General features: G+C 43.3%; 1 long non-coding RNA gene across 4 annotated transcripts in view; it reads left to right on the forward strand.

Annotated features, from left to right (window-relative positions):
• LOC144823144 (uncharacterized) overlaps window positions 1-16,153 on the forward strand; it is a 683,784-nt gene that overhangs the window by 521,349 nt on the left and 146,282 nt on the right. The window contains exon 6 of one of the 4 annotated variants that reach the window (XR_013608743.1): window positions 970-1,118. The exons of the other annotated variants lie outside the window; for them this stretch is intronic. This is a non-coding gene — a long non-coding RNA (uncharacterized LOC144823144). Of the gene's footprint in view, window positions 1-969; window positions 1,119-16,153 lie in introns of those variants that run through there. 4 annotated transcript variants of the gene reach the window in all.

Here is a 16,153-nt window from a genome sequence, read left to right on the forward strand (position 1 = left end):
CTGTTTTCTTTTAAAAGGAGTACCGACTTGAAGGACCTACTTGTACACACTAGACCAGGAGGAACACCACAAAGGGAAATGGGAGGACAAGGTCTCCTACCACCGGTACAAGGACACTCCCGCTGTGGATCCTGTAATGTGTGTCACTTAACGAATAACACAAGAACTATCGACATAGGATTAATCTATCCCAGAGAACAAAGAACACAGACGAATTGTAATATAGAGAATGTGATCTATCTAATCACCACTCCCTGCGGAAAGCAGTAGGTGGGGATTACTACCAGGAAAGTGAAAACACGCATTATGGAACACTGAAGCACGATAAGATGTATGAGATACAATACGAAACTAACAACCAACTATCTGTAGAGGTACCACACTCCAGAAGATATGACCTGGACTGTTATTGAGAAACCAACCTTGGCAGCCTGGATTGGGGATTAAACAAAAACATTATTCCAGAGAGAGCAGAGATGGGTGTACAGGCTCAAAAGTCACATAACAGGCCTCAACAAAGAAATCCCATGGCATTCTTTGAATAGATACGAGCTTTTGGGATTTGCACTGGAATTTGCTCACAGAAACTTTGCTTGTATCTGTTCCCAGGGGCTACTTATCCTACAAGTACAGATTGAATACTGAATAGTGGGTATGAGACAAACTCCTTGTCATCTTACTAATAGTTTTTTTTAAAAGTAATACATAAACAGAGGAGCGTAAACAATCTTCAAAAGTCATCAATCAATTATTGTATTCAAATACGAAATTCAGTCCACAAGCCAATATTTCCAAAGAAGTTCCAATATTGAAGTTTTATTTGTCAAAAATGCATCAATCATCTTTTATTATGGAAGTACTATCCAAGGACCTACCTCTAATAGAGGTAGGTCTTTGGATAGTACAATAAGAGAAACTCAAATATAATAATTGGGATCTAATAACGGTAATTATCTTTGATTTAATTAGGTCTTATGATTGGAACACAAGAAGAGTAACAACATCATCTTGGAAATTTGATCCAGAATATTATGCGTAGACAAAGTCGTCAGGTAATTTATAATGAATAGTGAGAGAATGAGAATGGTTAGATCCAGATGAAGTTATGTAAACACTTGCAATGAGATACAGTTGAATACTATGGGAAATTACGTATACGATAACCTTCAATAATTAAATTAAATCATTTTGTTAAGATTTGAACGAAATGTAACTCTTACAAAAGATCATTTCAAGAAAAATGTGGTACATCAAGGTGATAATTAATGATGTTGATTTGTAATGTTTGAATGATAAATAACAGCAGTTATTGAATTTCTAATGTCGATGAATCAAACATCAGCATTGATTTGTCAAATGGTTTCCATCATGTATGACCGAAATATAGAATGGAGATAGGCAGGCCATAGGAGAGTTGTAAATGATGGGTTTTGTGAATACATTGTTTATTATATTGATTAGTATTTTATTTTGGTTTTGCTTTATTACAGCCCTGACGAAGTCCTGAGGAAAGACGAAATGCGTAGGCAGTAAAGAAGTGACTACTGTAAAGAATTAATGGCTGTTAAGAATTGATGAAATTATTACGAAATTTGTGAAAAAAATTGAAATTGCAGAAAAGAATCTAATGAAACCGATGATTGATGTATTTTTCACGAATAAAACTTCAATATTTGAACTTCTTTGGAAACTATTGACTTGTGGACTGAATTTCATATTTGAATACAATAATTGATTGAGGACTTTTGAAGATTGTTTACGCTCCTCTGTTTATGTATTAATTTTGTATAAGTGTGATCTTTAAGCGATGGGCCATTAAGAGTTGAGCACATATGACTGTTGAACTATTGTTGATGTCTGACTAGTGCGCACAAGGCTTATCCCTTGACCGCTGTTGACAGATAATTTAGGTTTAATTGAAAGGGTAGTGTCGCACAGTACAGGACATTATAGTGTAGAAATACCTGTCTAATTAAAATCTCAGGATGGAAGATGAGAAATATTAGCAGCAGAATTGTTTGCACAAAGTAAAAAAACTACTACTGATAATAGAAAGGAGTCGTCCAATAATAGTTTAAGACAACAACAAATTTAAAATTGGAAACATTAAAGAAAATGGAGTTATCAAAATGGTGGGATGGCATCACCTTGAAAAATTACATTGACCAGAAAAGAGTGCCTACAGGCTTAAGAATACTCATCTTCCCCACTTTCGATGATTTAGATGAGGACTTATTGAAGGAATGGGAAGAAAATGTATACACATCGTCATTCTGCATGATGTATATTCTAATTAAAAATTCGGAAAGTAAAGTAGAGAAACTCAAACAGATAGAGGAGTTAGAAAAAGAAATCAAAGACATAAATTTGACTGATCTGACAGACAAGAATTATGTGATATTAAAGGATGTGATTAGCAAACATCAGTTACAAATTAAAGAAAAGAAGTTAAGCAAGATCAGAAGAGATGAGCGAGACTATAATCAAGGTAGAGTGTTCACGTTCGGCAGAGGTTTCGATGCTATACAGAAACCAGACATCAGGTGGATTGGAGCCTCAAGGTGATTTAAGCTCAGTAGTTTACAGCAGTTCAGACCTCTCATCTAATGAAGAGCTGGGGGCAGCTAGTAAAAATGACCTCAGACCACCTAATGTTCCTCTTTTTCCGAGGAAATTCAGAGGATAAGAAGAGGGAAGAAAAAAGTTCTCTCAAAACAAGGCGTGGCAAGCGCAAGCACAGAAAATATAAGGATAGGAACCCGAAGCCAGGACAAATTCAGGAAGTAGATAATACGACGGGTGTTAATACATTTGGGGCACAAGACTTTGATTTGAAAGTGATCAATTTATCTAACAGTGCTCTGAAAAAGTATGAACTGTCAGTGTTACAAAGAGGATTTTCATTTTGTCCCAATAATCATTGTAACTTAACTTCACAGACGTGGAAATTGATATGTATAAATTTGCTAGAAAATTGAAATTAAAAAGTTTCTTTGCAACTATTGATAAATCTGTGATTCCTTATACTAGAAGTGTAAGCTCTGAAATATCAATATCACATTTAAGAGATGTACAAACGCTTGTTTCACTAACAGAAGCTGATAGTTTTGGGGTCAAAGATGTTGCAACATCATTGGATATTGAAGTAGATTACGATTGTACTAGTGGCCTTAAACCAGCATCTAAGTTTACACCACAGGGTCCGCAATACGTGGCTATCGATCTATTTGTTAAAAAATCATTGGATGATCTTCATAGACTAGAGGACAAGGGCAGTAGGAATGTTGGTTTACATTGGAAAAATGCGAATTTGTCAAAAGACGAAAAGTAAGCAATTAAGAGTCTCAGGAATGATAACAGTATAGTAAGACGCCAAGCTTACAAAGGCGGCAATATTGTTCTTATGAAAAGAGAGGATTATACTAAGGAGGTTATAAGACAATTGAGTGACACCAATTGTTACACGAAATTGGGTCATAATCCAACAAAAGAAGCAGGCAGATCTATATCTGAAAGGTTATATTCTTGGAAAGAACAAGGTCTATTAGATGAGCAGGAGTATGAATATTTAAATGTAATAAATCCTACCTTTCCTTTTATATATATTCTGCCAAAAATACATAAGTCAGTACAGAATCCACCAGGGAGACCACTTGTTTCCAGCATAGGGAGTCTCACTGAGCACATTTCAGTGTTTGTGGATCTGTTTTTAAAACCACTTGTATGAATTTACCCTCGTATATCAGAGACACTATGGATGTTTTGAATAAATTACAGGATGTAGTGTGGGACCAGGATTTGAGTTTTGCAACTTTGGATTTTGTAGGGGTCTACAACTGTATAGATAATGAGAAAGGAGAGTTAGCATTGAATGATTTTTTAGGACGCAGAAGTGCTAGTCTTCAAGACCATTCCATGATGATTGCAGAAATGAGTACTTTGATACTGAAAAACAACTATTTCCTATTTGCAGGAGAGTGGTATCACCAGATATGGGGCATGGCAATGGGGTCCAGGTTTGCTGCTACTCTTAAGCCAACCTGTTTATGGGTTGGTTTGAGAGGGAGCATGCCTGGGGCAGAAAAGCGGCACCATGGATTGATTCTATTTTATTTTCGGGTTGTTTTATTGATGACGTTTTAGTATTTTGGAGAGGTCCAGTCAGTGAATTAACAGAGTATTTTGAATTGAAGATAAGAATGATTGGAATGTGAAGTTCACCATGTCCCACCACAAGGAGAGGATTGAATTTCTAGATGTGGAATTGTTCATAGTTGATGATAAAGTTTATAGTAGACTATTTCGAAAACCAACAGCCACGAATTCCATTTTGAGAGCAGATAGCTCACTCCCACCATCGGTAATAAAAGGCATCCCATATGGTGACATAATTAGAATTAGACGTAATTTTAGTTTGGACAAGGATTTTGAAGAAGCATTAGAACAATTGCAACAAAGACTGTCAGGATGGGGTTATCCGCAGTCCTGTTTTGAAAAGGCAACAAAAAGGGTGAGGTTAGTGAAGAGAGAATCCACCCTAAATCAGAGGACAAGAAATGCAACTAGGGAAAAAGTAGCTTTTATCTCCACTTACAGTATGCATTAAAACGGAATATACTAAATTCTGAATAAGCATTGCAATTTGTTGAAAGGTGTACCCGGATTAACAAATGTTATTTCTGATAAACCCATGATAACCTATAGAAAAAGTCCTACTATAGGGAATCTAGTCAGCCAGAATTATTTACAATCCCCACGTTCAGAGGAAGGAAATTGGCTTCCACCGCCACCCAAAGGATTTTACACCTGTGGTTCTTGCAATGCTTGTGAAGCAGGAGTTAATCGTATCAAGGAATTTAGTTACAACACCAAGAAAGTCTACAAAATTAATGAATTCATTAATTGTAATAGTGTTGGGGTGGTGTACATAATTCAGTGTGAATGTCATAAGATTTACATTGGGAGTACAAAAAGAGTCTTGAAATTAAGGATTCAGGAACACAAGAGAGCTATTGTTAACAAAGATATGGAATCTCTTATTTTCCAGCATATTCAGGAAAAACATGGACAGAGAGTGGGGATTAAGTTTCATGGTATTCAAAGAATAATACCAAGAGTAAGAGGTGGAGATTGGGTACTGTTCTTACGACAGCAAGAAGCAAGATGGATTAGTAGGTGTAGATCGGTAACAATGGGGCTCAACGGTGATAATAAATTGCATTATTCTGAGTTAATATGAGGTGATGTTAAATAAGGGATAAGATTTTAAATGGGGGACAATTGGACGAGAGATACATCAATGTAATTCTTATGAGTGGTGATGGAGTTTCATGTATGTTAACCATAGTTAAATTCATTATAAACAAAATTTAGGACTAAAATGATGAAATTCAGCATTGAAAGATTTGTTTGGAAATTTGTGGAAATAGGGACTAGTACTCTTATTTATATAGAGGTTGAGGACATAGAATGTGGCTTCCTGCACTTAAATTGTTTGCATGATGTTCTTCACCGTGACAGTACTCTGTGAAGTTTAGCTTAGAACATATATTCAAAGGGTAGGTGTTCATTTACGTTATGTATTTTACCTTCCATGATTCATTCACTAATGGTAAGGGGTACTGGTAATGGATGCCGGGATTGAGTACATATTTTGATTTTCTATGACACCTAATAAATACACTAGTTAATACAGCATAAGCGCATAGGTTCCTTTGGTTTCGGCAGTCCCGTAATATTCCTAAATGGGAATCGTGTATCACCGTTTCCATTAATGTAGATGCCGTAACACAAATAGACTTTAACAAATTGCATTGTGACAACCAAAAAATTGACAATGCATTAAAATAACGTTGTGGTCTGTGAACTAATAGCATTGCACTTACATAGGTCACAACCAATAGGAAGCGGTGAGTTCAGTAACCATTGCTTTCGCCAATTGTTGATACCTGAGCATGGATATGAGTTCAAGAAATCATGTTGCGCTTGTTAATTGGGAATTGTAATCCTTAAATGGCCTTAAGCAGTTGCTTGTGGTACTTTAATAAGTCAACGCTATTCATGGACTTTACAAAGTTGCGAGAACATTCCCTGTTTGGACCAATAGGAATTTGTGTAATAGGGTCTTAACCAATGCGATGCGATGTTAGGTAGGCCGGCACTATCAGCATACGGGTAAGGGTACGAAGTTAAGGAATTAACATAACAAATACGTGTTGCGAGGATACTCTTTGCAAGGACTAATAGGGATCCATGTACCAGGGTTTTTACTAATAAAATGTGATGTGAAGTAGACCGGCAATACTAGTACACAGGCGGTTTTAGATGGCGGACTACAGAAGAAACCGCTTGCAATTATAAGATTAGTAGGCTTAGTAGTGGTTGTGGTTGATTGGTGGAACGGCAAATCGGATCGCGAAGCAGATTGATCAGGAGTAGGTTGAAATATGATCAGTTAGTGTAACTTCCCAAACGGCGGGAATTATCGGACCAGCTGTTCGGGCGAAGGACTCATAAAAATCTTAACGGTGAGGAGAAGATTTAGGATATGGCATTTTGACCATATTAATCCTTATTGAGGGAAGGTGGTGTAGGAGTAGAGATTTTGATAATAAGGTCTGGAAACTTTTTGAGATTATTCTTGTGAGCACCAATGGGCTAAATGGTAATTATCTTTAAATAATTAGGTGTTATGATTGGATTACAAGAAGATTAATAACGACATCTTGGGCATTTGATCCAGAATAATATGCGTAGACAAAGTCACAAGGTAATTTATAATGAATATTGAGAGAGTGAGAATGGTTAGATCCAGATGAAGCAGTTATGTAAACACTTGCAATGAGATACAGTTGAATACTATGGGAAACTCCATATATGATAACAAAATGATTTAATATAATTATTGAAGGTTAAGATTTGAACGAAATGTAACTCTTACAAAAGATCATTTCAAGAAAAATGTGGTACATGAAGGTGGTTTAATGATGTTGATTTGTAATGTTTGAATGATAAATAACAGCAGTTATTGAATTTCTAATGTTGATGAATCAAACATCAGCATGAAAGTACTGTGCGAAAGGAGCGAGGAGGTTGGAATTTCTCCCCTACTGTTCGTTGAGACACATGCTCTACCAACAGTATTATCTTTTCATTTCTATCCCCTATAGAAACATAGATCAGGTAATAACATACTCTTACAATAAAGCAGGATTCACTCGAGGGCCTGATCGGCACTCAGAAGTACTCGGCAAGTAAAACCCCTTGGCACGTGTTTTCCTCTTGTAAAAACCGGCCTTGAGGAAGGTTCGACAGACTCCATGACAACGGAGATACTGAAGTTCAGAAAAGGTGCTGACGCTTCCACTTTGCCGATCCACGTGACTAGGCGCCTACCCACGTGATTATTCGCTTGACGCCGAAACGCCCTGCACATAATCGGAAGCAATCCAGCATGAAGTAGAAACTCACACATTTAAAAGGAGCTCCACGCTCGGACTCCTTGCACTTCTACTCGGTGGAGGAGGCTAGCACTGAAGGAAAGGGGGAGCACCACCTTTGAAGTAGTAAGGAGGAAGGGGGGTGTAAGAGGCGAACACTCAAGCCACCGGCTGAGATCGGATATTGAGCATGTCCTTTTAACTCAAGGGGCACCGTTTTGCTAGAGCCTGATCTGCATGGTTAGTTAATGGACTACCAACTCCTGTTCCTTACATGACTAAAATGGGGCAATATTTAGAGTTGCTATAATATCACCACCGTGATTATGGCACTTGGTCCTGTCTTTGAATACCACTCGGTCCCATTACGTGTGAAGGTGGGATCGATTTGGATGAAAACGACATAAAATTTAAGATCAAATCGACCTATCCATGCATAGAATTATTGATTCTAATTAAGAGAGCTAAGCCTGGCAGTACTATAAACACATTAAGGCGAAAATGATACCCCACGACATAACGTGATGTATACAACGAAATAGGAAACATTAATAATGAGTATGCGGTTTGTTTTGTCTCCATTTCTCCACTACCTTCCTAGAGTGTGACTACAAGGGGTCTCTCCTGGTCCACCACCATTTTTAGCTTGACTTAGGGGTAAACTCGGTGAGTACACGATGTCCGAGTGGCCCTTCTGTGTGATGAATACAGGAAGTGTGGTATGCTTGATAAGTATGTGAAACTTGTTTGGTGACTAAACCATATATTTTCGCATGATTTCTAAGATAGAAGAAGGAAATATGAGCATTTAAACCTACTAAAGGTAACCCTGGACGCGCAATGGTGGTGCGCCTGGGCTTTGGTGTTTGGAATACGAATGTGAAACATGCTATGAAAGATACGTGTAATATGCAATATTGAAACAGATAGTGCCTCGATGAATATACTCTGCCTAACTTTGGGACTACTTGATTGATTGATTGAAGCTTTTATTCGATATGCAAGATATCTTGAAAGCGTACACAAAATACAGCATTTACAAAACTAGAAAAAACATTTTTAAGAAGCAATATTGAATGTACATTTAAGAAAGATAAAAAGACATGTGATGCCAGAATAAGTTAGTTAAAAAAGAATTAAACCGCTATTGACAATCTCTTGCAACGAATCAACCAGAAATGCTTTAAAAATTTGGCTATACCACAAACAATGGGAGGGGAAGTGTCCGTCATTAGGATGCGAAGGGCTACCAGATAACTATGCGTACCCATATTGCAACAAAGGTGTTTGAGCCAAAAACTCCTGGGTTTAGCATAGTCCGGACATTCAAACAGGATATGCGGTATAGACTCTATCCTAGTGGTACAACGGGCACAAAAGGGGGACTTGTGGGCACCTGATTTCCACTTTGACACCAGGGCCCCTACTGGAAGGGAGCCCACTCTGAATTTGAAGTATAGTGCTCGATCAGCTGGAAGGGTAATTAGGTCCAGGTAAGGTTCGTAAACTGCTACATCTTTTATTGTTAAAAAGGCAGCTGTAGATTTACAATGACTAGAATTTATAACTAACTGATCCGCAACCCAATTCCAGTATAATCTTTTCAGAACATCTTTTGGTGGAGCCGTTCTTGATGACCAACAGTCCCCCAGCCCAAGTTCCTCCAAAAGCTTTTTGGTGTCTCTCAACCACTTAATCTTCGCCCAACCGCCCAGGCTCATTATCTCAGCCAACCCTTCAGCGTATGATTTTAGCTCTTCACCCCTCCAAATACGGGCCCATAGAAGGAGTGGACGAAGCCGGGCTTGGTCTTTGATTTTCTTACAACCTGTGTCCAACAGCACAGGCACTGTTGGAGTGCTCGGAGGGAGGGCGATTAAAGATTTCAAAAGCTTGCTTTCTGCTGTCGCCAGGGAATCCAGGCAGCAATGCCCCCACAGCTCTGCCCCATACAAGGCTGATGTTACTCCCTTAGCCTTGTAAATGTCAATTACTGGGGCAAGCGACCTCCTCGGTGATGCCCGGAATTCCCTCAGAAGGGCACCTCCGACTCTCTTGTGGTTCAAGACCATCTTGGCAATGTGAGGTGACCAGTTCATGCTATCCGTAATCCGTATTCCAAGATAATCAAATTCGGATACTTTCTCCAAGGGAACAGAGTTGAGAATAGGTGGGCGGCCCAGTTTCCTTGGAGGGTTTAGAATTAAAAACTTAGTTTTATCCACGTTGATTACCAAGCCCCTTGAAACGCAAAAGTTCTGGAAACGGGTTAGCAACTTCTGGAGGCCTTGCGGAGTCTTAAAAATCAAGAGCGTATCGTCCGCAAAAAGTAGGGTTGGAATCCGCACTCCCCCGAGACAAGGAGCGTCGGCTGGTTCTTGCTGGAGATATTCCACCACCCCATTAACATATAGTGAAAAGAGGGTGGGCGCTAGGACGCATCCCTGTCTCACACCCCTAGACACTGGAATTTTCTCAGTTAGCTCTCCATTTCTCCCCCAGCGAACCTGAGCAAAGGTATGGGCGTGAAGGCTAATAAGGAGGGACAAGATGTAGGGAGGCAATCCCAACCCATAAAGCACCCTCCATAACTCCTCCCGAGGAACTAGGTCAAAGGCAGTCCTCAGATCTATAAAGGCCAAGTATAGACTGCCCATGCCTAGCTCCACCACCTTCCAGCCAAGGAGTGCTAGCCTAAACACCTGCTCTATCGTCCCTGTTCCTACCCGGAACCCTGCCTGGAAGTCTGATAGTATTTTGTTTTCCTCCACCCAATGAAGAATCCTACCAAGTATAGCTTTACCTGCTATCTTTTGGGTGGAGTCAATGAGGCTTATGGGCCGGTAGTTCCCCGGGATTTCTCTAGATCCTTTTTTGTAAATAGGGACCACCACCGCCCCTTTCCAGGAATCGGGCACTGGCCCCCCCTTCATAATATCATTGAGGAGTACTGCAATAACCCTTCCCCAGGCCACTGGATATGCCCGCATGAGATCCCCGGTAAGCCATCTGGGCCTGCTGCCTTCCGGGGGGCTACCCACCCAATTACCTTTTCAATCTCTAGAGCTGAAAAGAGATTGTAGCCGTGAGGTTCAGATACTCGTGGGGGGAGCACCCTGACATTTAGTGCCCCATCCGCCGGGAGGTATAAAGCCTCAAAATGTTTTACCCAGCTTTGTGGGGGGATATTACAGGGTCTCATAACTTCGTCGGGCCTATTCCGGGAGCCTACAAGGTTCCAAAAACCCCTTGAGTCTTTACTTTTGCTGGCAACAAGTAGGTCCTCCCAAAATTTCTCTTCCCACTCCTTCTTAGCAGATTTAAGGGATCTATTATAAGCCTTCCTTGCTTCCAATATATCAGGGTGTGATTTGAATTTCACTGCCTCTACAAGTCTTGATTTGTGTACCCTACATATTTGTGTGTACCAACCGTTACCTTGCTTTACACCTCCTTTCTTCCCTACCTTGCTCGAGGGGATGGTAAACACATTTGTCAGAGCCTCTGTTAGGGAGACAAAGACCCCGCAAGCCCTACCCACCCCTTCCGGGAGGGGCCCCAGGTTTAACAGTGCCTGATCTAAAAGGGTTGATATTTCTCCAACCCTTTCCTCCGAGAGGACCAATTTAGCCCATTTTAGACACCTTCCACAGAGTGAGACTACCGACTCATCAAGGGGAGCTAATGTGGGGTTAGTGGGACCCTTCTTAGAAAAACACCACCACTGGACCATGGTCAAGGAAAGTGGATTGTGATCGCTTTCGACCCTCGGGACCACAACCATGTCCCTCACCTGGCTCCACAGACATATATCTAATAAGATATAGTCGATTCTAGAAGTGTGTCCTGGTCTATTATAGGTATGAGCCCCCCCCTATCTGAGTTTGTCCTCCCATTCACTGCCCTTAGATTTAATTCGATACTCAGGGTGTATAACTGTAACGCCACCTCTGACCATCTCCTAATAGGTGGAATCTCCAGGGCTGGGATCCCTATCTTAGCGTCCTCCTCATCCTGGTCTAAGGCAACATCCGAGCCCAAAGGCTCGAACGTACAATTCATGTCTCCCGCGACCAGGGTACACAACTTATGTAAAGTTGTACTAAGAAGACTCTCCAGAAGAGATAATACAGTGGACTTCCTCCCGCCCTTAGTCCCTCTGGCGTACACGTTATAAATATTCAATATTGTACGGCCCCTGGAATCTCTTAGAATAATATTTTGAATATCTGGACAGCCTGTCTGAGACTCCACTATTCTGCAGTCTAGGGAAGCTGCCACCCATATGAGCAGGCCACCCAAAGGGCGTCCTCTCCCTGATTCCGAGATTAGTGCAGGCACAAAATAGGAGGAGAATCCCACCCTATGTATCGGCTCCAAACTCCAGGAAGATGCATATGGCATGCTCATCAACCAAAGCATTCCAGTCTGGGAGGGCCAACTTTCTCGCGATCCCTGCGACATTCCAGCTGAAAACCTTAAAAACACGGTCCGTCACAGCTGATGTGTCGCTGACCTCGAGAACACTCCTGTCCACAGGCCTCACAGGGGGAACAGGCAAATTACAGTCCAAAGAAATGGGCAGAGGGTCTACCAACCCACTGTCGCCTGTACTTATAGGTGAAACTATTCGAGGTGGTGGTGCTGTCATTAAACCTGTTCTATTGCCAGTTACCATGTCAGAAACTACAATTTCCCTCGTATCACCCCCCTCCAGTCAACAACTCCCTGGCCCCCACAGGGGGTTCAACCCGTTGTACCCAAGACCCCCAACCCAACATGGGTCCCGGTTTTGGCCTAAGCCAGATGTGCTAGGGCCCGCCCAGGGTGACATAACAATTGGCCTGGGGTAAAAAAAGGTTAGATCCACTAATTTAACCCCTACCACATCCATATTTTTTATAGGGCCACAGATGGAGCTCACCACTCTGGGATCTTGGAAGTTTATTATTACACAATCCCCCTCCTGTGTTTTTTTTCCTTGTCCTACCCACCCTACTCTGCGAACACTTAGAATTAGCCCATCCACACCACTCGGGATTGGCTTGTTTAACTTTAGCCAGTGGATACACTTATTCTTGAGAGCCTGGTGATTCTCCAACTGGTATTCCTTCAGTGGGGGAACATTTACTAGTACAGCAACAAAAGGATGACAATCTGGTGGGAGATTTATGGGGGGGGGTCCTCCGTGGGAATTTGCGGGGGGCCACTGTGGTAGCAACTGGGGCTGCAGGTTGAGGGGCAGTTTTGGCGACCATCTCTGTCGCTGCTCCCTTGCCTTTGTCTTGTGTACCAGAGGCTTGGCTAACCTTTGCCGTCCCTCTACTTGTCGGGGGCTGCAATTGGGGGTGTTAGTTTTGGTGTACTTTTGGCAACCTCAGAAGATGTTTCCATTCCCTTGTGTTGGGGCCCTCCTTTTGTTGGGGGAGGAATTACAGGTACTGGTACTTGCACTTTGCTAGTATCTACTTTATTTGCCCTAGTTGGAGGATTAGAATCCGCCTGTAGTGGCAAGGAAGCTACTGGGGGCACACTCCCCTTTAGTCCCATGGCCTGGTTCTCACTCACTCTTTTATGCTGTTTAATTGTAGATTTAAGTGAGAAAAAGCCGTTGAGGGTAGATTGCTCTAGTTTATCTATTCTAGCCCCCAAACCCTTAACCTGGGTCAACAGGGGCATCAAGAGACTGTTTACCCTCTCCATAATGCTGTCAATAATCTTGGGGTCAATAAATGTGGAGACATTAACAGCACTACTACTAGGGGACGAACAATTATTATTACCCGTGGGTGTGTCCACAGAGCCCCCCTCCACCACTGCCTTGTCCTCTGGGACCGACCCCTTTACGTCCTTCCCGCCCTGCCCAAGAGGCTTCCTCTGTCGCTTGTAGAGCGCTGCCTGTCTCACCAGCCTACCCTTACTAGAGCTGGCTGCCCTTTTATTTTTGGCCCTTTTACTCTGCCCACTCGAGTCATACACAGATGGCACCCCAGCTAGGTTTACTTTTTTGGGAACAGGTGGAGTTGGCAATAATATTTGAGTTGTGCCTATGTTTGGGGGTGCAGGTGAATGCGATATACTTGCGCCACCCTCTTCCACAACGCCACTAGGTAGAAGCGCAACCAGATGTTCCAACCTTTCTATGTTTGTCCCTATTTCTACCATCTGGGGGGAATCTACAGAGCCATCCGGGACATCAGGGGGAACAGATTGGACCCGCTCACAGGCCGGTGACAAGGCCTGGGTTACAGCCCCCAGTGAGGAGCGTCTAGAAGGGAGATAGACCTCAGAGAGACGGCGTTCAGACATAGCGATCTCCTTATCAATGACCGCCGCCACTCTGGTTATTAAACGGTCCATGGTTCCAATCACTGGGCTCCCAACAGCACCTCCCCTTTCGCGCTCGCTCCTAAGTAATTTACCAGAACGGGTTGACATGGTAGGAGGTACGCCTTTAGGGAATGACACGCAACCCACCAGGGCTGGATGAAAAAGACGTGGCCCAGCCCAGCCTCTGTCTGCCCCTGACTGCCACAGACTGCCCGCCCTTTGCTCGGGCTTCGCTCGGCGTCCCGCTCGCGTCCCGCTTAGCGCCCTGCACGTTGGTAATAAGGGGCGTTGCAGGCGGGTGGGCGTGTCTGTCAGGGGGCGCGGCCGTGCACACCTGTGCAGAGCAGGGACTCCTGGTCTTACGAGTCCCTGCTGGCGCGCTCCCTCTGACTGCTCTCAATGGATCTTCCTCCTCCGGGCGTCCGACTTGCAAACAGCTGAGACCTGCCCCTCACCGACTGCTGCGCAGCGGCACCCGAGTCGTGAACACAGGAGCAGCAGCGCGGTAGATCCCGGACCGGGCAAGGGCAGCTCCTCCAGCAACCAGGTGAAGTTCGTGGCGGCGTGTGTGAACCGGCAGGCAGCACCTCCCTCCACAAGGTTTAGCGGCGGTTCAGGGTGTCCCACACACTCAGGCAGGAGGCCGGCTTTTCAGAATGGCCAGGCGGTGGGCGTGTCTGTCAGGGGGCGCGGCCGTGCACACCTGTGCAGAGCAGGGACTCCTGGTCTTACGAGTCCCTGCTGGCGCGCTCCCTCTGACTGCTCTCAATGGATCTTCCTCCTCCGGGCGTCCGACTTGCAAACAGCTGAGACCTGCCCCTCACCGACTGCTGCGCAGCGGCACCCGCGGAGCGGGTGCTGCAAGTCGTGAACACAGGAGCAGCAGCGCGGTAGATCCCAGACCGGGCAAGGGCAGCTCCTCCAGCAACCAGGTGAAGTTCGTGGCGGCGTGTGTGAACCGGCAGGCAGCACCTCCCTCCACAAGGTTTAGCGGCGGTTCAGGGTGTCCTACTTATCTTTTTATCTTTACAGTAAAATCCAAGGAATATCTTGTGGGAAATTCCTTAGAGTAAGTCCTAGGGATGATACACCTACTACCTCGAATGGAGGATTGGGTGTAACTACACGTACTGGGACCAGGAGTGTCCTGAAGAAGGCCGACATGACCAAAAGATAGGGCACCTCCAAAAGGCCGAAACATGTTGACCACCGGGCAGTAAGGAGAGATGTAAGGGGCACATTGTATCTCCCTAGCACCACCATCCTTCACTTTCTTAACCCTGACCGGAGGATCCGGGAATAAAGTAGACTTAGGGATACCTCTGAGTTAGTTTTAACACACCACACTGCACCTTCACCTCCATTGTTCCCAGTCACAATTTGGAAACATTGTTTTCTCCTTTTCGTTATGCTGTGTTTGTCTTCCCCAACCCTATTGCTCCGCCCCAGGCGTTGGCTGCGCCGGGGTGTTTTGTAAGCAGCCCTATGATGAAGCATGTCGCACTTCGGTGTGAGTGAGGGCAATATTAAAATACGCTGCACGTTTCCACATTACTTTACATCACAACACCACATGCATTCACTCCCTACTCCTTAGAGTGTGTATAAGTATTTGATTGAGGGTTCGGAGTAGGTGAGCACTGTACCCTCGCCCCTTCTTTTATGTGTGGAAGGCCTGCAACCTTGTCATGCCAGGCCAAGTGCTGTTGTGCATTTTTAGGTTGCTTTAACACTGGGGCTGCCAGTTGAATATTGATTAGCTTGAGTAAAGATAAAGAGTGAAAAAGTGCTTTAATTGCACATTTTGCGTTCGTGGGTAAAACTAGGATAAACACAGCAGGCCTGAGTTGGTCATGGTGACAGGGCTGTAGGCCTGATATATTTATTATGAAATATTGCAACTTATCATGAATATCACATGCGAACTCTTTCAGGCCTTTAAAGGTGAATTAATATCACAGTGTGGCAATGCATGTATACAGGTATTTTGTTACATTGGATCTCTCAGATTTCTGTAGTCGGAACGGATTTTGGTGTTTGTTTACTTCCTATAACAAAACCTGGAGGTGCAAGATTTGCGCTGTGATGCTTATTGCTAGACCTTCTCCGGAGGGCCTGACACGTGTAGTTATCTGCCAGGGTCTTTACAATAAAGAAAACTCACCAAGCATATACATACATAGAGAGTCGGTCTTTGGGTTAACCCTCTTCAGTCTTTTCGAGTGCATTCACAGTCTGCTTCTCCCCGAGAGAGCATTTGGCACATGAAAACGGATTAGCTCATTTCTGCCATTGGCTCTGTTGTCCATGAGTACCAGCATTTTAGCTGAGAACATGCATATTGGCCAGAAAATTAGTGCCCTTTAGTATCTGAGGTGGTAGCC

Source organism: Lissotriton helveticus, chromosome 3_1 (genome assembly GCF_964261635.1).
Source record: "Lissotriton helveticus chromosome 3_1, aLisHel1.1, whole genome shotgun sequence".
Classification (NCBI taxonomy): Eukaryota; Metazoa; Chordata; class Amphibia; order Caudata; family Salamandridae; genus Lissotriton; species Lissotriton helveticus.